The sequence below is a fragment of the Pteropus medius genome, unplaced genomic scaffold (genome assembly GCF_902729225.1).
Source record: "Pteropus medius unplaced genomic scaffold, Ma_sr-lr_union100, whole genome shotgun sequence".
NCBI lineage: Eukaryota > Metazoa > Chordata > Mammalia > Chiroptera > Pteropodidae > Pteropus > Pteropus medius.
Window position 1 is genome coordinate 5,676,197 of NW_024351729.1, and position 23,964 is coordinate 5,700,160.

The 23,964-nt window shown below is 35.5% G+C and overlaps 1 long non-coding RNA gene across 1 annotated transcript; it reads left to right on the forward strand.

Moving 5' to 3' along the window:
* Positions 1-1,860: 1,860 nt before the first annotated feature.
* Positions 1,861-23,964, forward strand: LOC120587488 (uncharacterized). The gene is made up of 3 exons (XR_005648980.1): positions 1,861-2,348; positions 2,502-2,638; positions 23,903-23,964. It is a non-coding gene; the product is annotated as an uncharacterized LOC120587488 (long non-coding RNA).

Genomic DNA, 23,964 nt, shown 5'->3' on the forward strand with positions numbered 1-23,964 from the left:
GTTGATATCTACAAAAGCAGAGATTATGTTGAGGCCGCTCCCATGGATCAGAGGGGAAAAAATTTCTCAGAATTTCTGCAACTGTCTGTCTCCTTAACCTCATTGTCCCTAATTGGTTTGCATGCCTACTCTGAACTAGTCGCACGGACCGGGGTGGGGGAAGCGGCGGCGGGGGGCGGGGCGGTGCTGCGATATTGTTAATTGGCTTAAGACGATCAGGGCATTCCAATCCAAACCATGCTAAAAATATATATATATTTAGAAAGGAGAAAGAGGCCTGGATGGTAAGGAAGGATCTCAAAATTGTCAGCTAGAGCTCTTGTTACTATTTCTCTTTGCCTATCTAGTCTATGTCATTCTCTTAGGCTGGCTTCATATGTAAGATTTTTACTTTGGCGCATCTCATAAATTTGATTTATAAATGACTGAGGCTAATCATGGGACAACTCTCAAACGAAATACCTGTGAATCTGCAAATCTAATTCTTATCACGCATCAATGACTCTCATGCCCCAGTTCAAAATTCTCAAATGATATCACCTAATTGGCCTAATCTATGAATTGACTCTCACAGTGGGTCTCCATATACTGGTCCTCCTCACCTATGGCCAGAGGAATGAGGTCGTCTGATATAGTCATGGATGACTAGGCCTATCCGTTCAGCAGGTTTGTGGGTGGGAACAGATTCTTTTAGAAGGCACTGTGGGCAGAAAGACAATAATATACATCTCTAACCAGAAAAATCGCAGGGGTGAAAACTATCTTTTTAAAGATAAAAGAAAAGCTGCCACTGTAATTCAAAATTAAACTGGGTAATAGACTTTTGCTTTGATTACTATTTTAGCCTTATGGTCTCTGAAATTTACTTTAAAGAATACTGAAACACTTCTTCAAGCAGAAACATTACAGAGGAAAATAATCTTTGACCATAAATCTAGAACTTAAAAAGAGATTTATGCTCATTATATCCGAGATGCTGAAAGGTCTCCTTTTTTTGCAAATGAATACCTCCTCAAAATGAGTTTCAATATTGAAAGAGATAACAGAACACCCCGGTAGAATTCCTCCCAACAAAATTGCATTTCACTACCCATTTTTACCTCTTGATTTCCAAGAGGGTGTTAAAGATTTGCATCCCATCTTATCCCTAGAATAATGCCAGATGTTTTCTCTGGAAAAGGAATTTTTATGTTCTCAGCAGTACTGTGGCTCTAAGGAAAGAAGTGTGTCAGTGTCAGGGTAGCACAACCAAACCTCTGCTGGAGCAAAAGAGGAACACAGAAAACCCAAAGGAGAAGTGTTGTGTCGTGTTTTTTTCTTTTTTAACTCTCTTACAATGCATTCAGGCTCACTTTGACCCAAATAACCATCTGACTGGTTACTATTTTAAATGTGAAAGTAGTACAGAAAGGACAGTCTGTAGCCCCCATAAACCTGGAATGGACTGGGCTGAAGGCAGCAAAACTTCCCCCTAAGGCATGGAAATTACGCCAAATGTTCAAATGTTTTCTTTGATGGTTTCAATACTTGAATTAACAGTCCTTTGCCTAGATTAGTCCATGACACAAAAAATAATAAAATAAAGTTGAACTAAGGAGAGATATAAGAAACATAGAGAAAACATTTTTCAAAAAAACATTATTTGGCCTGTTGCTAAGTCCGATTTTAGGTATAAACAAAACAAAGCTCAGTGATAGTTAAAACTGAACGATAATTAAAAGAAAGAAGGAAAACTTTAGACATAAAGGCAAAATTTTTTAAATCAACATTTCATGCAGTAGCTCCTGCCGGGCCTTCCCATTTCTCAATAGCTTTGATTTATGGAAATAATGGTTATGCAATTTCCACACATTGTGCTCCAGTCACAGCATGTAGTCACTAGTAAAAAGAAAACAACTAAATGCACTTGAAGCTAGAGATTTTGATAAGCTTTTCTTTTTCATTTTACAAAGGTTTTTAACTTGATATTCTAAGGCAACTGAAATATTTCTATTGAGCTTTAATCAGATATATGTGAACATGGCAAAGTGTCTCATTTTCTTAAATGTATCTGTGGCAGCGGCACTGGTTAATCTAGTTGTGAAAAATTAACCAAAAGAAAACTGTTGGACTATGAGAATTCCACAGCTGACAGATTGTTGGTCTTTCTCTTAAAAAAAAAAAAAAAAAAAAAAAAAAACCTCCGCCATCTGTTTACAAAAGATGAGAAAACTTGGGAAAAAATTACTTCCCTTAGGGCACAATGCAAGAGCCATTCAAAGAGAGGTCGCCAGCATTTTCAGCGAGGATTCAGTACAAGGAGCAAGACAGCATCAGGTCTGCACAGTCGTCGGCCAGGACAAACAAAGGTGATTTCCTCTGGTCCTTATTTAGTTTTATTCTTTGTACTTGCAACAGTTTATTATTGTTGTTATTATTTTTTATTGGGTGTGGAGTGTTTCAGAAATCATCTTGGTTCCCTTTTCTGTTTTGTTTGTTTGTTTGTTTTTTAATTTGTTGAGACTGATGTCTGAAGTGTGCCACCTTCGCCACCTGTCACTGTAAGGAGGGCTGCAACTTGGAGAACATTCGAGTCTGAGTTCAGCTGCAGATTGGATGGTGAACGGCGGCAGCAGGAGGTAGAGGTGCAGATCTGGAGGTAGGTGGCAATACAGTATTTCAAAATAAAAACCCTCAAGTCGAAGATCAGTGGCAAATTTTCATACACTCTGTTTCCTGGAGAAATAAAACTAACCTATCAAATTTAATTCACTCAGACTGACTTTTCCCTTTTACATATAAAATCCTGGGAATTTCACTTCCTCATCCTGTCATTTCTACGTGATTAATCAATCGTATATCAATCACTTGTCACTAGATGGCATTGTGTAGTGTTTCTTGACAGCAGTAACTAACTTGGTAAAGGTAACAGCTAGGGTAAGTTTTCAGTATTTTCTTCTTTGGTATGAATCTAGATAATCTAAATCAGATCCTGGATATTTCATCTTTGCTTTATGGGTTTGGTTTTGTAAAATTTGTATATTCTTTGAAATTCATTTTCCTCAGTGTATCTTGCTAATATGTGAACCCAATAATTATTAGTCTTAAATAAATAATAAATTAGTTCTTCTAAATTTTCTTCCAAGTCACATACACAAATATTTACTTATAGACATTTTGCAAAAAATAAAATGAAGCTCAACGTATCCAGGATCTTTACCTAGATGTGCAAATAGAAAGAAATATATGTGTGACAACTTGTTTTATCTAAGCATGACCAGTTGGAATCTAGTCATAGACAGACATGTTGATGGAATAATACAAAAATGATCAGTTGATGCTTTCATAATGACTTGAAATTTATAAAGAAAAGATAACAGCAAAAAATAATGAAAACTGATGTAAATATGAGTTAATGGTCTTGTACGCCCAAATATGACAGGTAATTATAACCATTTTTATTTTTGTATTCCAATAAACTTTATGTTACTAAAGATGAACTCTAACTCTATGCTGTTAACAAAAGTCTTTCTAAATAATAATTATGATTTAGTGACCTAAAAATTTATAAACAATAATAGATGATAAAATGTATTATATAGAGGGAAGCTAATAAAATAGGTGACAGATTAAATGATAGATAAATGGATAGCATCTAATACAATACTTAATAGTCTAAATAGTTGTCTGAGATCTACAATATTCATCTGTTATTTTTATTTACTACCTAAAAAATTCTATTTCATTTTCTATTTTAATTTTATTTCATGTATTCATTTATGCATTCATTCAACAGCTAAATACCTACATTGGATTAGATACTACAGATGCAAAAACAAATAGGACACTAAATTTGCCCTCAGAAAGCTTTTAGTTTTTTATGTGTTGTTAAGCATCCATAAAGTAAGTTTCAGATTCAATCATAGATTTGGAGTTGAGAGGAAGTTTGAGAATGGGAGGAAGAAGCGGGGGAGGGGGGAATGCAGAGAGTCTAGGAAATAGGATGCATATTTTATTATGATCATAGTTCTGGCAGTAACTCATGCTATAACTCTGGATCTCCCTCATTGTATGTTCAAATAAAATAATTTTATATGAAAGTGATTTGTACATTGTAAAATACTTTTTAAATGTAAAGGTTTTTTTTTAACTTTTTAATTTCTTCCTATAAGGATCCCACAGTTTAAATAGAACTTTGATCCTGCAATCAAGTGCTCAGTCCTTTTTCATTTCCACACAATTTCAAAATTCTAACTGCATAAATAAAACCCATTAAATTTCCAACACACCCTGTAAAACAAAATGCAGACTGAAGTACCATGATCTTGGAGAGAGAAAAGGTAGGAGGCTAAACTCAAGGGCCCAGTGATCATATCAGACTCCGAAACACTGAGACTCTGAAATTAGCCCCTTCTCCTCTTCTACTCTGCTAACTGTTGCTGCTTCTCTTGGTTTCTGCAGATGATAAATGGAATTTTAAGCATATTCTGTTACAATAACACATGTGTGATAAGGAGACCTCTTGTGGAATCCATTCCGATCCTATAACATTACCTCTTCTTCACTTTGATGGTAGAAAAAACTAAAAAAGTTGGAGTTGATTACTGGATTAGGAGATTTGATACAACACCATGAATTCTTAGACTAGTTCAATAGTTTTGCAAAATGCTTCTTATTTTTCATTAAGGCCAGTTATATCACATTCTACAATAGATAAGTCAGAAAACTTCTTTTTCTACCAACTGTATGCAGAAATCAATATGTAAGAAACTCCGAATTCAAATGTATTTAAGACTTTAATGAAAGACACATAAAACGGTTCTTGGTCAAGTCCTTGACTGGATTGGGGTATGTAGAAAGTTGTTTTATCTTTACTTTCTGGTCCATTATCTGGGGATCTATCTGTCCTTTATTTTGTTACTGTATTAAGCGGTATTTTTGGTATGATAACAGCTTACCAGTAAAGATGAACTTAATTAAGCATTTGGGCTGAAAATGTCCCTTCAATAAATTAATTAGTATATCCTTGCTTGAAATAGTCTTATTTCATTAGGAAAATTAAAAAGTAGCTTGGATTTTTTGCCTTTAGAAAATGTATGCATATTCTTATTTTGTTCAAGAATATTCATTTTTGCCATCAGACATGATCTGGGAGAAAACTTGAAAGGCTGGAAATTAAACTTTAGAGACTGAGATATCTATTTATCCTATTTTTTTTTTTCCTGGCTTTCCCCTTAATTTTTCAGGCTTATGGCATTTTTTATTTTTTTTAAAGAGATATTAAAAGAATGACTTATTAGTATTTGTGTACAAGGAACCTAGTAAATGGAACTCTACATCACCAGTTTCAGAGACCATAACACTTAAGACTTTCACCATCAGTATATTTGGGTAAAAAGATGATCTTTATCATAAAAGTAGATGCATCCATATTTAGCTGTGGACAGAACTTCCCTGGTAGGAAGCAGAAAATTTTTAAAAAATTATTTTGGGAAAGTGTGTTTAGGCTTTTCTCTAAAAATAAAATGGTATTCCATCAGTACTGGTCATTTTTCAACCACTTGTGAAAAATGATCACAGATGCTCCTAAAAATCTAAAATGAACTTAATGTTGTTCTCTTATGAAATGGCAAACATCTTTTCTTTAACTGCATTTTAGAACAAAAAAGAAGGAGTTTATTGTATTCATTTGAATATGCAATATAAGCAAAACAATGTTCCCCTTGTCCCACCTACCCCCAAAAAACAACCTATAAACTTTACCACTTTGATTGAAGAGAATTCAGGAAGCCATATGGTCCCACCCAAAGTTCCTGTATTCAAAATGTCCTCATGGGGAAGAAGGTTCAAGGTGTTTTTAAGAACAGAACTTTCATGTTTCTGCCTATTAACAATGGCACTTCTTGTTTTGATCTCTAACCACACTAGACTATCAAGAAAGTAAAAAGATGGACTTCTCTTTTTTGCACAATGAAGAGCATTTTTACTGCCTCTCACCGTGTGTGTAGAGTTCAAAGTGAAGATTATCACAACTTAGTTCTCCTGAGGTCCTATACATTGATCTATGGTCTCCCAACAAGAGTTGGTATTTTCAATAATTTACTGTTACTAAGCCATTAGCCTGGTATTGAAGTCAACAAAATGTGCAACAATCCACATTTCAAATATAAATAAAGTTCCATGTTGCCTCTAAATGGCCCCAGTATTTTACTAAAATCTATTGATAGCCCCTAACAGATTTGAGATTCAGCGACTGCCACCTTTTAAGTCACCTTCTTACAAAAAAAGAATGAAGAGAGGAAGGAAATGGGGGGAGAAAATAGTCAAGTAAAAAAGAAAGGGTGGAAGGAAGGGAAAGAGAGGAAAGGGAAGAATAGAGTAGACTGAGAAGACTATCATTTCAAAGTGAGAAAGAAACTACTTGTAAGATTCAATAATCTAAGTACCTGCGGCTTCCCAAAACCAGAAAAAGAAAAAAAAAAAAAAGACTTAAGCAAATCCATTCCATGGGATATAAAAAATAACTTATGTTAATTTTTAAAAGTAGATACAGATTAATGGAATACTAAAGATGTATGACATAAAAAAAAAACCATTTTAGAAGGTAATGTTCTCAAAGTTAAAAAATATAGTACTCATTTTGAAAGAGGGCATTATTTAAAGTAAAAAAAAATCTCAGCAACTATTCTATTTTCTGTAATGACAGTTTACAAGAAATGTGAATATGTTTTCTTAACAAAAAAAGACAAAACTTGTCTTGGAATTTGTCTTTCAATTCTTGAGGGAAGTTATATATTTCTATGCCATAGAAAAGCAATTTATTGGCTTTCTTTCCAGATTCCAAAAAATCTGCTTTATATATGCATATATATAATTTAAATGATATATGCATAGATATAAATGTTTTAGGAAGACTTAAATGACTGCTTTCTTTAAAATATTTTAGTAATTGGGATAAATATAGTAAAAATAAATTCCTTCAGGTATTTATTATGATCTTTAATGTTTTCTGTATGGCTTTTTTAAAAACAAGAAATTCATGTTTCAGATGCAAATTCCAGATTGTACCCATACCAAATAATACTAAAATAATAAAACATTTGCTAAAGCAGAAGAGAAGCAAAACATCCTCAAAAGATGCTATTGGTGCAGCTAATAGCAAAGTTGTCAAGACTGCTAATCCCATTTGGAAATCTGTGCAACTTGATGAACAGATGCATGAAAGAAATTAGTGGGAGATCTGAGATAATGAAAGATAATTAGAAGTCAATTTTTAGCAGAATGCATTCTAGGGCAAAAATAAGTTTTAGATGCAGAGGATTTTTCTGTCAAAATAACTAAAGTGATTAGGCTTTCCTGACTAATACTTCCATAAACTTATAAAACTAAAATAAAAAATAGATACCTGTCTAAAAATAATGTTTTCTCTTTCTTCCATAAAATAACAAACACTTTATAAAATAATTTTGCTGTAAAAATAATTACCAGTACATGTTTCCCTTAATTCTTGACATAGGTTTTCCTATATTTTCCACAAGTAAACAACTGATAATTATCTGATACTCTTCATTCATTAGCAATATCAATCAAGTCAGGGAATTAGATAATAATTTTTTTAAAAAAACTTTATAAATAAAGCATATAATGTGGCTATGATAATCCATCAAGTTCAAGGAGACACTCAACATCTAAGATCACTTTTATCTCTAAAAATCAATTGCTAAGCAGGTCTAGTTTTAGATTGAGTGCTTAAGAGCAGGAACTAGAGAATCAGATAGTCTGTATTCTAATTATACTATAGTAGTACCACTCATTAGTGTCTCTAGTAAAGTAAACCAGTTTATCCCAGGAAAACGTAGTTTCTCCTTTTTAAATAGAGATGGTGATAGCCCACTTTTTGTAGGATTGTTCAGAGGATTAAATGAGATAATTCATGCTTGGTGCAATGTGTAAGACACAGTGAGTATGCTATAAAATTACCAGTTGCAATGTTATTGATGTTGGTGATAATGGTGATGCCTATTCTATAAAGCTTCTAAACTTCCTTCTGAGATTTCTAGTTTTACCTGAGACTAAAAGTTAAGCCCCACTTTCATGTTCTTCTTGAGAACTCAATGAATGTATCTATATAGGAGTAAAATGTTAGAATTACACTCTTGTTCCTGACATCTTCAACCTCCATAGTTCTTAGGTAAAGAGGTATGTAGACTTAAGAAAAGGAAAAGGTCATCCCTGTTGTACATGGGAGCCACGTATAAAGGAAGAAAACCAATTTCAAAGATGTAAGTAAATCTTGAGGTTGGTTATATCTCAAATGTAAAATGAGAGTCTTATAGAATTTGATAAAATTTTAAAGTGGATTTTGGAAGTTCAGGAGCACAAGGTCTTGTTAGGGAAAACAAAGAGAATTAACAGGCTATAAAAATCACAAAAGCTAGAAATATGCAGTGGATTAGGATTTGATGGGGAGCTATTGTGATGCTAATTAAGAACAGCAAACCCCTCCCAAAAGACCTTCACAGGAATACAGTACTTTTGACTGAGGCTGAGACCATTTTGACCTCTCACCCTGTCGCACAGACCAAGATAGAAGAAAATTTATTTAAGGAACAGAATTGCATTGCATCCTTTCTTTGGACCTGAAGAACCTTGAAAAGTTGTTGCCAGGGTAAGTCTTATGTTCAACCCACCCTGAGCTTAAGATGATATTATCAAGGCTGTGAGAAGGATCGTTAGTGCCTCTCTGATGTGCCAGTTGTTTCTTTACCATTTAAACTTTTGAACTTGGCACTTGCCCAAGATTCAAGGATGGTAGAGTGCTTCCGGAAGATCAGTGGTATATTTTGTTGAAGACATAAACTTGAACTTCTGTATAATAGACACTGACTATCCAAGGAAAAATTTTTTGTTACCTTTGATCTTAAGATTTATTACCTTGTTCTTTTCCCTCTTCTAATCCCTTTTTTGTATTCTTAGCAACGTAACATCTATGAACTACTAACTAGCAAAGAATGTAAGTTTTTGGCATATAGAAAATTAAATTATTGATGTTTGTGGTATACACGGGGAATCATTCATTTGAAGCTTTAAATTGTTAGATCTGTGTTTTTAAAAGGAAGTTATCATAAGAAGAAACAAAACTCAGGTGACTGGTTCTTTGCCATTTCTCCAAGCAATGTGAAATGTTCATTCAAAGTCTTATGAGTCAGTAGTGTAGTCCACATAATTATAATTGCGAAGAACCAAATATGACATAAGCTTGACTTGATCCGCTCAAGATTTTCAAGTCTGAGAACCTTGATTCTAGTATGATGTAGAGTGTTGGATGTATGACACAATTATCAGGCAACATTATATAATGTAGTGTGCAGAACTCTGTATGAGTGAGAGAGAGAGAAGGGGGGGGAGAGAGAGAGAGAGAAAGAGATAAAGAACTTTGCTGTTTGTCAGGGAAGGACAAACCTTTTTTTTTATCCTCTTAGGTTCTGTGGCTAGCTGAAGAATTAAACTGACATGAAACAGATTAACAAGAGAAAAGCATACAGATTTAATTTTTTTTCATATACATGACAGTCTTCATATAGAAGAAGCTATCAGGTCCAAAAGTTTATATTATAACCTCTTTACACAAAGAACGATAAATTGTGGGGATGTGACAAGACAAAGCGTCTTGGACTAGGGTAAATTGTGGGATAGCGACTAATAATTACAGGAAGGAGGCAGCTAATGGAAGGTAAGGGTTTTTTTGATAAGCTTGTACAGGTTCATTTCATCTAGGACTTCTAGTCTCTGGTGATAAGAATCTTCCCTTCAAGGTACTGGGAGGGCGCCTTTCTCATGGGTAATTTTATGACCTGCTTTAGGTAGAGGGTAGGTCCGACAGCCCTTCAGGCATCTGCTGTTTCTCAAGCACCTTCTGCTCAAAATAATCTATATGCTGAAGTGTGTGTAATGGAGTATTTGGGGATGGCATGTTCTGAATCCTTTCACCTGATAAACTTTTCAAATAAAAAAAAAAACTAAAGAAATTTTTTAAATTTCTAGTGTGGTGCATATGTTTGCTCTTTGTTCATAACATCATAGTAATCTGCACAGTAACCACTCTGCAGTCCTTCAGTTTACAGCCTGATAAATAGTCTGAGGCTTATGTGTAATTTAGTCAGAAAAATAAGCAATTTGATCAGCAAAGATTTTCAGGTTGAGCAGAAAACTGAAATAGTAAATTTTTAAGTCAGTGAGATATGTAAAACTGTAATGGAAAAGATATACTACTAGCATGACCGTACCTCTTTGAATTGATTATTAATCCCAAAATACTTCAATGACTTGAATGACAGACGTGAAGGAACACATGCAGAAAAATCAAGGGACAAACTGAACACTAAAAAAATTCTCTGATTCAAAACAAGTCAATTAGAAAACCTGATTTGAATTGCAAAATACTTATGAAATGATGAAATGGAATATTAAATGAATGGTAAAGAGAAGTTAGGAAGGATAATAGACAATGAAAATAAATGCAGATAGATTTTTATGTAATGTAAAGTATGCACATTAAGACATCTAAAAAATGTGCAGTTTTCATAATGCTGGCTTTTCAAGTGGAAGAATCAAAGATAATAAAAACACTAAGACTAAGATAAGGTCATTATATATATAGTATTTGTGTTTCTTGGGGAACTAAATATTAATGTAGAAGATATGTAACAATCTTTTAAATCCTGCTTTATGTTATATATTCTCTCCTGGAATTGCTTTGTGCTCTTAAAATTCTTTTTAATATGTTGCGCCTTCAGATTAGTTGTGCCAAGGGTACAATTTTAAAGATACAATAAAATTACTTACAGGCCCAGACAGATCAGTAGGCATTTCAAGTCAAGGCCAACTGTGAAGTGTGCCGCAGGTGTCCACTCCCTGGGATAGAAGCTCAGACTCCAAGCTGTCGGAAGGCCTGAAGTGTGAATTAACTGTGTTGATGTAAACCCTCTTCTAACTTGAAACACTCTCATTTCCCCAGTGTAGGTGGCTCATCCCCAGTTTATTCTCCTTTAGAAAGTGTGTGATTTAGAAGGTTAAAACTTTAAGGAGAATTAGTGTTCAGGTGTTCAGGAGTAGCCTTATAGATGCCCTGATGATTATTTTGCCATTTACTGAAACAAAGCAATGACGTGAGCACACTAAATAAACCTAATACCTGTGACACATCTGTAAAAACTGATGTTTGTAGGATTATTTATTTATTTATTTTTTATTGTACCTTACTGTATGCTCAAAACTATTCAGGGTCTCAATTCTATTGGTTCAATGAAATTGTCTTATTCCAGATTATGTGAATCTTGAGGAGTTTTGTTTTTCTTTTATTGATAAGGGCGATCGTGGTTTGTTTTTGCATCTTTGGTGCCTGATCCTAATCTTCAGGCTGTTTTATCATATAATAATTTTAATAATTAAAAAAAATTAAGTTCTAGATTATCTTTACTTAACCTAATCTTTACGTAACCTAATCCATATATCCAAGTAGATATTTCTCAATTCTCTCTAAAGCCTATAGTGATCTAATCTTAAACTTTCTTCTTGATAACCTCACGTGAAAGCCCAGCCCATTAGATTATTTCACTCAAGTCTCAATTGCTTCTTTACTCAGGACACCATAGAAATGCACCTAGAATTTCTTCGACCTCTTACGCTTTTTTCTTTTTCCTAATATGCCGTCCTGTTTAACTCAGGCTTCTATTCCCAACTCCCATTTCCCTCTTTTTTAAATTTTTATTTATTTTATTTTATTCCCTCTTTTTTAATTACCACAAACCGGAGTACTTTTCAGTTCTCAATGACCAGCACTAAAATGTTTACAGCTGAGGAAATAGTATCCAGAAATAAAGCTGTGTGTAACAACGTCTTATAAGGGTGTCTCAGGTAGGAGAAGCATTACCCTGTGATAAGTAAATTGCCCACTGTTTGCTGTGAAACTCAAACAGTTGAGGTTCCCAGGACTGCAGGGCAAGTGTGTGAGAGGTGGCCCACAGACACAACCCTCACTGTATGCAGGGCCTGAAGGGCAACTGTGGACAGAAATATTCAGGCCACTTGTCAGCATGTCCCTGATTACAATTGCAGTACTTCAATGGACAAAGATATTTTGTACTGTTTGAATCCCTACATTTTAAGCACTTCTATAGAGCTCTCTAAAATGAAATATCGGCAGGCTGTCCAGATTTCTAGTATTTAGTACTTGATTCCAAAAGCCTTCCAAAAGAACCAACACTGGCATTTCATTTCTTTTATTCTTATAATAAGTTAAAGATGAACTCTGGTCCAGAGATGAACTATTTCTGGCTTACCCTATTTTCAGCCAAATGCCTTGACAGCTTAGTTACCAGACATTTCTAGATTGCTACATGAAGATTTGGAGCATGAAGGGGAAGGAAAAGAGAGTTTTGCTTTTGACCAACTGTCTGGTTTGCGTACAAATAAGAGCAAAGCACTAAGCTGCTGGTGTACCTAGTCAGAATCCAAATTCTTCTCAAGGTAAAACAGCAACCTTTCAAAGTGAGTCACTGGCCACATTTGTAAAGCTGTGAAGGTGGGACACCTGATATTGTAAAAAACACCACTCTAAATTTGTAACCATACCAATCATGGTAAAGAAAAAGGAAAAAGAAAAGGTATGAAAACTCCGAAAGCCAAATCAAAGCTACCTTCCAAAGCAAAATGCCGACTCCAGGATTTTGGCTAGGTTTTTTTTTCCCTCGATTGCAATCATTTTAAGGACAAGGAGCTGCTTTCTCCAAATCTCATTTCTTCAAAAAAGCAAATCAAAGCAGAAGAATTAGCACTGATCTTCCTCCTGACAGAATCTAAAGAGTAGGATGGGGCTGTGTAACAGTGATGGAAATAGGATGAAACTCTTGTTGCTGTTTTCCAGAAGTGAATCTGAGGGTTGTCATGGTAACTCGCCAGGGTATAAAACTATTGTCAGCTTAAAGGTGTAATTTTGGGTTACATTCTTAAAAGAAGATATCAAGCGTTTGCATTAAAAGAGGAAGAGAAGGATCTTTAGGAAGTAGACCAAAACCGATTTCAGATTTAGTTTGGACTTTTGAAAGAATAGGTGTAGGAAGAAAACAACGGAAATATGTTAATTGGTAAATTTAGCTTTCTTGCTAAGTCTGGGGGTGCTGGGGGAAGACTCACACCAGATAGTAGGATTAAAAGAAAGAATCTGGAAGTCAAAAACAATTAGAGCCCTTTGATAACTTAAATATGAACATTCTCAAAAGAATTAACTCTATAAATAGAGAAAATTGCTCTCAGCTATTAGCTTCTCTGTTGTCATCTTGGTGCTACTTATGCAGGACTCCATTTCAGTGACCCTGATTCTGCTGCTGTTTTCCTATATTCTTTTCATTTTGAAGTCATTGCTTTTATACATTAATAACTTTATACAGTTTCCCCCGTTTTTACAGGAGATCATAAATGAAAGAAGGTCTCATTGTAGTTTACTTTTAGGACAATTATTCTTTGTAGAAGTTTTTTAACTGTATGAAATTCTAAAACCAAATTTTTACCTACTTTCTTATTCGAGTATGGTAGTATCTGAGCCTGCATCTTTGGGTTTTCAGATTCTAGTACCATATCCTTGGAGAAACAGGGCTCTATACAAACATACATGCCTTCCTGAAGCTCTAGGTTTACTAGGAAATGTATGGGAAAACCAATTATAAAATAAAATGCCAAATTCACAACAACATTTAAAACAAAACACAGAACTAGAAAGAAGTTTCCTGTTCGGGGCGGGATGATTTTGCACTACCTATGATTCTCACTGTTACTACTTTCTGGAAAATTTTGAGAAGCCATGATTCAAGCAGTCAGTCTCTTGGAGAATCCTGAGGACAAATCCTAACAATGCAATATGCAAGTAGCCCCAAACTACTATTTACAGTTGACCCAGGAACAACTCAGGTTTAGGGACTCGGATCCCTCATGCAGTTGAAATCCATGTATAACTTTTGACTCCCCAAAACTTAACTACTAATAGCCTGCTGTTCACTGGAGGTCTTATTGATGCCATAAACAGTCAATTAACATTTTGTATATGTATATATACTGTATTCTTACAATAAAGTAAGCTAGAGAAAGAAAATGTTATTAAGAAAATCATAAGGAATAAAAAATACATTTACAGTATTTACTGAAAAAAATCTGTGTATAAGTGGACCTGTGCAATTCAAATCCGTGTTGTTCAAGGGTCAACTATAATTATTTACACTTGGTTTGGGCCTGGTGATTTGCCTTTTTACAGTAATTACAAGGTTGAGTGTGGCTTAGTATAAGTCTAAGTCAGAGGTCATCAAAAAATCTACTCCCCGAATGCTGAATCAGGTCCACTGCTTATTTACCTACAGTCCATAAGCTAAAAATGGTTTTGAAGTTTTTCAATGATTAAAATATATATATACATATATATATATATATATATATATTTCATGACATGTGAAAATTATATGAAATTCAAATTTCAAGCTTAAATAAAGTTTTATTGGAACACAGCCACACTCATTTGCTTATGCATTGTCTGAGGCTCCTTTCTTGCCATAAGAGCAGAGTTGAATAGGTGCCACAGGGTCCATATGGACTGCAAAGCCCAAAATATTTATTATCTGGTCCTTTACAGAAAATCTTAGCCAACCTCTGTTCTAAGTCATGATCCACACTACTGCCAAGTTGCAGCCTGGGTTATCTAAACTTAAAACATCAATCAAATTATACTAATTCTCCACTAATGAGAGCTGTTTTTGATAAGAGTTTATTGTTCTGCTATGGAAGCCTGAAAATATGCAGAGACCAGATTTCTCAATGGTAGGGCTGCCAAGAAGATAAGATACACAAAGAGAAAACAAGAGATATTATAACACTTCTAAATTATCTCTTCCAAAGAAAATGGAAAACTCTTCAATGACATTTTCTGTTAGGTTTCCTTTTTTCATATGAGAAACCAAACTGACCCAGTTTCAGCCTTGTGGTAGCTGGAGACACTCCCACTTGATCAGTGATTTTTCTTTCAGAGGAATTAATGATCTGTCTGTGCATGTTCGAATCCTGACCTTATTTGTCAGGCTATCTGGGGTTGAATGTGCTGAGAAAGTGACAAAAGGAAGGAAGCATCTAGATATCTTTCTTCTGAGACTTCATTCATCTTTGGTTAACTGAAGAAGCCATGTGAATAGCTTTCTGGGCAAATGATAAGTGGCCTGTGTTAAACAGAGGAAAAGTATTCTTTTGAATTAAAACTAGTGATTATAATGTAGCTAAGTCTCTTGTCTCACTATTTAAGGCTAGAGAGTAGTACTTTTTCTTGGTCCTAGTAAATCTTTTTTAAAAAACAGCAACAGTTGGATTTACAATTGCACCGTTGCCTTGTCGGAGTGCTTTTCAACCTTTCTGCTCACGCACATGTTGGGTGATGTTCACTTGGGGTGTGCCCAAGCTTATACATAATTCCCACTCTTCACTGACTCATTTCACACTCAGGCTTGTAGAATGCAACTGAATACAAGAAAACTATGAATTCACTCTCATGTTATTTTTAAGTAAATTTAAGTACATTTATGCCAGTTTCAGGACTTGGGAACAACAAATTAGTTGAGACATATCTCCCATAAACTAGTCACAGCACTTCAGCTGAATGGCAACCATGGCCTTACCTGAGAACACTGGTTCCATAGTTGAAACATGAGATGCCCTGGCCCTGTAGCCTTGGAGAACATTCTCTGGGCAGTGACCTGGGAGGCAGCAGAGGAGCTGGCTTCAACATCATCTTCGTGGTGCTCCTGTGAGAAGAGGTTCCTGGAATCTGAGCTTTAAGTCTCTTTCAGCCCCGCATTTGGCACACTCTGGCACACTCTGGCACACTTTGCCTTTTCGAACTTGTTGCCCATCAGTGCAGTGGGCTGTTCGGTTCAGTTCCACTGAACGCAGGTAAGGGATCTATCCTCATCTTTATGCCATCCCCCGCATGATGCTGAGGTTCTCAGGAACCTCACAAACCGCTGGGGAAAAAGGTTTCAGTGCATCAGGATTACTTCTGTGCATGCTCTCAGTATTTTTTCGAGATTGTGCTCATTTTTATTTGACATTAAGGGGCGTTCTTCCAAGGTCATACCTTCTCAGAATCTTTTGCCCTTAGTATTTAGGACAGCAGGTACTTCCGCAGTGAGCATTCATCAAAATCATTCTTTTAAAAAATTATTTGATACATGGTGTCTTCTTTTAACAAGAAATAGAGAAAAAAGTTTGGGTACAGTGGATCGAGGTTAAAAGGATACCTACATTTAGGGAGAAAACGAAATTTCCTAAGTCATCACATTGGCTTTTAGATTTCCTCTATCTTCTTTTATAACAGCTTGTGGCTTCCTCAGACATGGATAGCAGAATGGATCCAGCAGATCAGTAATGTGGCACAAGGCAAGTTAGGATAATTGTGTGAATCTGCAGGGAACCTTCGATCTCCAGGGAGTTGCAGGTCTAATTGTCAAAAAGAGGAACACAATCCTAGCCCTGAAGTGGAAGACAAAAGGCCCTTGAATATGAATATGGTGGCTGGCCCTGTGTTCTGCAGAAGCAGGAAGTCCGTTCTTAATTACAAGGCTTGTTGCAAAAAACAAGATTTAGTTAATATCAGCTCTCTAGATAACACGGTCATATAATTTAATTTCTGGAAATGGTGTACACCACTTGGCAGCCACAAACCTGTCACTAGGGCTGCCAGCAGAGCTCTGTTCATCCAGTTGGACTTTTCTATTTCTCCCCGCCCCGATCAAGAGATAAAGCTTTTTCTTTTGTGATACAAACAATTATTTTTTAACTTTTGAACAATATTCTTTCTCTTGGTTTATTTTTTCTTACTGTGTTAAATGCTTTGTATGAAAGTCTTTATTTCCTCATTTTTCATTTTCCGTTTGCTTTTCCCATTTTTTTTTTTTTTAGGAATTGTGTTATTTCAATTTTAAATATGAATCTGCTGATGTTTTATTCTCTTTCAAAAGTAGTGATAAGATTTGATCGATTTCCTTAGCGTGACAGAAATTAAGATAGCAACATGTTAAAAAAAGAATCTACTCTTGATTAGATTGGATTTATGTTATTCATATAGCTTCTTTTTTTTAAATTTTATTGAAGTATAATCTCTATACAATAAAATTCAATAATTTTAAGTGTACATTTGAAAGAGTTCTGAGAAATGTGTAAAGCCCTATAACCACTACCAAAATTAGCATACAGAATATTTTCATCACCCTCAAAGACTCCTTTCTGCCCCTCTGCAGGTAATCTCCTCCCCTACCCTCCCACCCTCACCCCCACCTCCACTCCCCAGTCCCCCGAAGGGCCACTCAGCTTTCTTTCACTGCAGTCTGCCTTTTCAGAATTTCACATAAATGGAGTCAACTTTGTATGTATTCATTTGTCTCTGGCTTCTCTCACTCAGCATAATGCTTTTGAGATTTGTCCATGTTCTGTAGCTTGTTCCTTTTTGTTGTTACATGTATTAGTAGTTTATTCCTTTTATTGTGAAATAGTTTTCATTGTATGAGTCTATTACAATTTGTTTATTAGTTTACCAGTTGATGGACATTTAGGTTGTCTTCAATTTTTTGACTATTACAAATAAGCTTCTGTGAACATTCTCATACAAGTCTTTATGTGAATATAAGTTTTGGGTTCTCTTGGGTGGATAGATATCTAGGAGAAATATTGCTGGGTCATATAGTAAATGTAAGTTTAACTTTTTAAGGAACTGCAAACAGTTTTCCAGAGCGGCTCTGCCGTTTTGCATTTCCACTAGCAACTTATAAGAGTTTCACTTGTTCCACATAATCGCCAAGACTTGGTATTATCGACATTTTTAATTTTAGTCAGTATAGTGGTGATTTATGTGATTTTAATTTGAATTTTCCTAATAAATAATGATATTCACAATATTTGAAAAGACTTGTTTCACTGATTTTTCTCTTTCTGTTCTCTATTTTCTGATCCACTAATTTCTGCTCTTTATCTTTTTTCTTTCTTCTATTTACCTTGGATTTTAGTCTTATTTCTTTTTCTTCTTTCTTTGTATTTTTTGTATTCTTTTTCTTTTTTTTTTTTATGGCGAATGTAGGTATCCATCCTTATTTCTTAATTGTGTTGCTTAATGTGAAAGCTTAGATTGTTCATTTTAGATCTTTCTTCTCTTCTAATGTAAGCATTTAGTATTATAAAGTTCTCACCAGACACTGGTTTGGCTGCATCACATGCATTTTGCTATGTTGCACTATTTTTATTCACTTCGAAGTTGATGAACCTGAACTTCTTGAATGTTCCATGTACTGTGAAAAAAAAAGTGAATTCTGCTGTTTCTGAATAGAGTACTCTGTGTATGTCAATTAGGTCAAATAGGCTGATGGTACTGAGTTTTTGTTCACTGCTGTATCCCAGGTACCTCTTGGTTCCCTATCAATATTTGTTATATGGATGAATAAATGAATGATTGAATACATGGTCTGTGCCATGACTATAATTATTATTTTTATCTTTCATTCAGAGTTCTAAATAGTGGGCTGTCTAAAGAATAGTCTCAAATATAACCAGTGCATCTATCTATCAAACAATCAAACAATCGCATATGAACAGTAAGTTGAAACGTCATTTAGATTGCATGTCTTCCCTTTTATGTCATTTCTACATCTTTCACTGCAGGGTTTACAGTGTATTCCTGGTTATTTGAATTTCAAGAGATTGCTAATTATTTCTTTCAGGTGTAAACTGTCTTTCAATCATGTTCTGAAAGAAAACATCCAGAGAAAAAGAACTTAAATGCATTTAAGGAGAGTTGGTACAAATTTAATTATGGTGGACAACAGAAAATGGGGATGGAAAGGGGCCAGAAGGAAGAGAGACTGTGGCACTGAAATTTTTATATCTTAAGCACGTTCTTTAGTGATTGCAAATTTTTTCGTGTACTTTCCCATTACAAAGCTTTTGTTTCTTTGCATGACTTTTAAAAGAATGATCAGTCACGTTTGTGGCCCAAGAATGAAAAAATGGTAGTACTTGCCATCAAGATTATCAGTCTTTTTAAAGTAGCCTCATCATTCTCCCCAATGTATTTCTTATTTATTTATTTTCAAAGTTCAGGCAAATCAACATTGGTACTATTTTAAGACTTTTACACACTTCTCGGAATTACTGTAGATACACTGGCAGGCAGGACAACCAGGATTTCTGGATGGGGATTGTAACTGCTTTGTAATTGTGAAATTTAACTAGAGTTATAACTTGAGTAGTCTCCAAAAGTAGTGTCAGTTATATTTTTCTTCGTTAATGCACCTAAATCCACATAAAATTGGTGCACTATTAATGTCCAGCTCTGCTTTCTGTCACTTTAGTTCTCTAAGAGACTAATACCTTCTTCTGTTTCTTTTTTAACTCCCTCTAAGGAAACCTTGATAGGAATCAAGTCTGGCCAGTTTTGTTAGTTTTCACCTTAAGTGTAAGTGCTATCTTTAAAATCGCAGACTTCTGCTTGCTAGTCTGAGGGGTTGCTAATTAGGCCAAAACATGTCTTAGCCTGAGAATTTATCTTCATAATTTAAAACTTGAATATGTAAGAAAGTTAGCCAAGAGATTATGTGGGGATTCGGGGAGGTTAAACCTACTGAAACTAATTTAATGCAATTCTCTATAAAAACTTTCCTCTACCTCCAATCCCAAACTATTTTAATTAGATATTTCTCTGAGTATGCACACATTAACTTGACATACTCTTGTCTTTAGGTCATGGTCTCCTACATTTTCCTTCTGACTATTCCTTTTTTATTATTCCTACAAAGGGATTCTTTGTAGCTTGTTCTTAGATAATCAGGAAGAATGATTCTGCTCAAGTATAAAGGGGAATCATTCCAAATCCAACAAGAACTGCTCAGTTTGAGAGCCTGAGAAGGAGGCCATTAGTCACAGATTTGGAGACTAGTACTGTCCGACAGAAGCTTCTTGTGGGAGCAGTGATTGGAGGAAGTGGCTTGTGCGAGGATGTAGGCAGTGGGAGCCTAAGCTACTGTTCCCCTGGCCTCCATGGCCCCCAATGCTTCACTCAGCTAGAAAGCCAGCACAATCTTTGATCCTTCTGATGTCAAGAGGAGGAAATATAAGCTTCTCCTGAAAAGTGGGTTATAAATCATGGTGCAGGTTCATAGTAATATGGGTCTTCTATGTCACCTATTAAGTTGAGTTATTCCAAGATGGCACTTGGAGTCCTTAGTGCCAGTCAACTTTTGAGAAACCTTTCACTGACTTTTGAGTATGCTTTCATTTTGAGGCTGCTCAGGGCCACTGGCTAGTTCTGGTTGTGTGAAGTTAAAAAAAGCACCTCTTCTTCAGAGGCAGGAGACACGGCACTTGGCTTGCCTGGTGGCCTTATGTAAAAAAAGCTTGCACAAGTGCATATGTGGCTGCCTTGCAGCTACAACTATGACCACGACCCTAAGATCATTTCTGGCAAGAAATAGTCTGTCCCAAATATGTCTTGTGATCACCTCTGGATTGTGATAGCCAGCAACTACAGAGCAATTACAGGACAGATAAGGCTGGCAACTGTCGGAGTGCTGCAGAGAAAGGCTGTAAGATGTGGAGAGAAATCATATCTCCCTAAATTTGGCCTCTTAACTCAAATTTCCCATCCTCAGAGAGATTTTCCCTTGTCAATCCATCTAGGATAGAGTCCATTTTTTCCTTTATGCAAGTGACAATTACCGTATTCATGTGTTTATCTTATTTATTACCTATGTTTTCAACTATGTCCGTGAGGTTTCACCAATAGACTCTCCAATACATAGTTACTACTTGACACAGAGTTGGCACTGACTAAACATTTGCTGAATGAAGGAATGCCTTTAGCAACCTACACCAGTGGCAAGAATGAGAAGTATGAAGATGATACAAAATATAAGACAGGGTAGACAGCAGCCCTTGACCAAAGGGACACAAATCTATTTGATCTCTCATACTACATGGGTTTTCCTTGAATCTCACATGTTTATAGATAAGAGAGGCTAAGCATGTTTCATTGTCTATTTTTGGTTGACATTCACTGAGAATGCTAAGCATTGTGCTCAGTGATTTATTTACATACATTATGTTATCTAACCTGTACAACAAGTACTCTATGAAGTAGATATAATTGTTATTCCACTTTATGAATACAAAAACTGAGAGTTAGGTATTGGGGATGGGTGGTGGTGGTGGTGGTGGTTATATAACTAACATAATAAATGACGATGCAAGACACAACCCCAGGTCTCTCTGACCTCAATTATCACATTCTCAAACATTAGCAAATACATATTTCTCTTGAGCACAGTGAGATGGAGCAAGAAACGCAGAGTGCAAGCGTCTGGTACAAGCTCCCTTATCCTGGGTCTAATGGCCCAATCTACACTTGGTCTTTACGCACAGTAGAGGATTTCTGGTTCTGCCTGTGTCCTAATCTAGTAAATCACAACCTCCATGTCCATTACCTTATTTTGCTTTCACATTAGTGCTTACTCTCCACGCCTTGGGCAGAGAGCTATCTAACGCGTGGTTTCCACGTCCCTGGCCAGATTCAAGCTATTTGTCATCCTCGGTAAAGCATGAGGGGTCTGATACAGCCCAACAGCAAATAATGCTCAGTCTCTGGTGGGATTTTTTTCTCAAAGTTTTAATGATCCTTTTAAATGGTGACTTTCTTTACCTATCAGTTTTGAAACTGTTGTCATGGTGGCCCAAAGCCCTGGCAGCTTGGGAATGGCATCTACTCCCAGGAAAAAGGAAACTTCTTGAACCCAATATAAGAAACATTTATTAAATTTTCTCATCCCAGTATTATGGTAATTATTTAAGATATATATAGCAATTCAATATATGCGAATGAATTATAACTTAAAATTCTCCATTTAAGCATATGTGTTGAAGGCCTAGGTGACAGGAAGAAATAAAAATAAAAAGGTTAACTCTAAGAGGTTAAAAATCTAATTGTAATTATTTTTAACAAGACCCAGATATAATGAGATATTTTGATGTTCTGTTTAAAATCCTAATATCCTTTACAAACCCATCTGACACGCTGACCTCCTACCAACAGGATGTGCGCTTTCTTTCCTTTGTCTTGCTGATGTTAGTTTAGTTTGGTAGGTCACCTCGCATATTTGAGAACAGACACACAGAGTAGGGTAGAGAGGAGCAGTTGCACCTTTGTTAGTTTCCCTCTCGCCCTTGATCCAGCCGAATTTTGCAGATGGAAAAATTGAGACAACCTGGTTTATGGGTCATCCAGATTCGAATGTGGGGTAACATGGAAACATATAATCCAGTGATTCACCAAATTTTTTTATGATCCTGTACACTACTTAGATATGGCTAAAGACAAGCTCAAGTTTAAACTTCATTGTATTTTGTAAACTTGTGAAAGTTGCACTTAGTGTATTTTAATTACCCTTGATTATCATCCATGCTAGCCAGGAAGTAATTAAAATCAGAAAAACATTTCTTTCTGCATCTTGAGGCCTCTACCACTAAACATTAAGAATGGTTCATCTTGAGTTCTTTAAGAAAAATATAAAAATTTATACACTGCAATTTAAAAGTCAACCATGTTATTTTTCTTTATGTTGTTTTTGATCACTGTACCTTAATAGTGATCAAATAGTGTGTGGTGAAGATGAAAGCGTCAACTGAAATAAGCTATTTCTGCATGCTAGAAAAAGTGATTCTGAGCAAGGCCAAGTAATTTATTTCAATTCAGCAATCATTTATTGAAAGCCTAGGACCAAGCTATGTGCTATAGGCAGGGAGTACAAAGAGTAGCATCTCTCCTAATGGGGAGATGAGACAAAACAGAAGTGACTAATATTATGGAGTAGGACAGTTGTTTAAACGAGAGGGAGATTGTAGCTTTGGGGATAGGGAGTGGGGAATATTTGAGAAGTTGGTGATAGGAGGGAGTACATGATATTTCAATTAAATATTCCCCCAGACCATGACCTCTTTGAAAGTAGAACATAACACTTGAATCAAGCTTCACTGGTTTTTGTTTGGGGCATTACTTGTCTCTCACTCACATCTCTCGCTTCCATTACTACTTCCCTTTCCAAAGGAAGAGAGTAATGGAAGAGAAAATACTTTTCTTTCTCTGCAAATGCAAAATGTATTGTTTTGTTTAGGAACAATAATATAGACGAACTATTTACAAAATATACTCATATACTTGGGTAGGATAGGGGCATACATGCAGGCTATAAGAAAGTGATACAAACCTTTCCAGATTTCAAAGGGATTAACTCACAGAAATAAAAAAGTTGGAGGGGGAGCACGTATAAAAAAGGAAAAGCCAGGATGTGTTTCTTGCCATTTTACTATAGTCATGGTGTTATAAAAAGATCAGTCCAAAAGACCTTGTTTTATTTATTTAAGCAAGTAATCACACTTTCCAAAACTTTTGGATGCAAGTGCAGAAATAAAGGTATTTGTGAAGTCAGACTTGCAATTGCCAGGAAGTTGTAAAGAATGCCAATTTAATCTCTGCTACCTGTGTAAGTCCTAAGGGGAAGATGAGCTCATGAATGCATATGTAGATCATCACAGGTGGAATTAAAATACATAAATGTGGAAGTCAGATATAAACCCCTGAGGGTTATACAACATAAAAAAGATTAATTAAACAACCTGACGCTTTAAAAGGGGGAAACCTAAGATCCTCACAGGCTAGGGAAAACAGTTACTGCTCATTCTTCGAGGAAAACACCTTATATAAAGTTTGGGGTTTGAAAACCCTAACATTCCAACTAATCTAAGAGAATGTAAATTTAGGAGGAGGGACTTGCTTTATCTTCCATTGTGGTCTCCACAGCCTCTGGACCTGACAAGCATCTATATAACTGCTACCTGAATTGGATTAAGCTGAAATAAAAG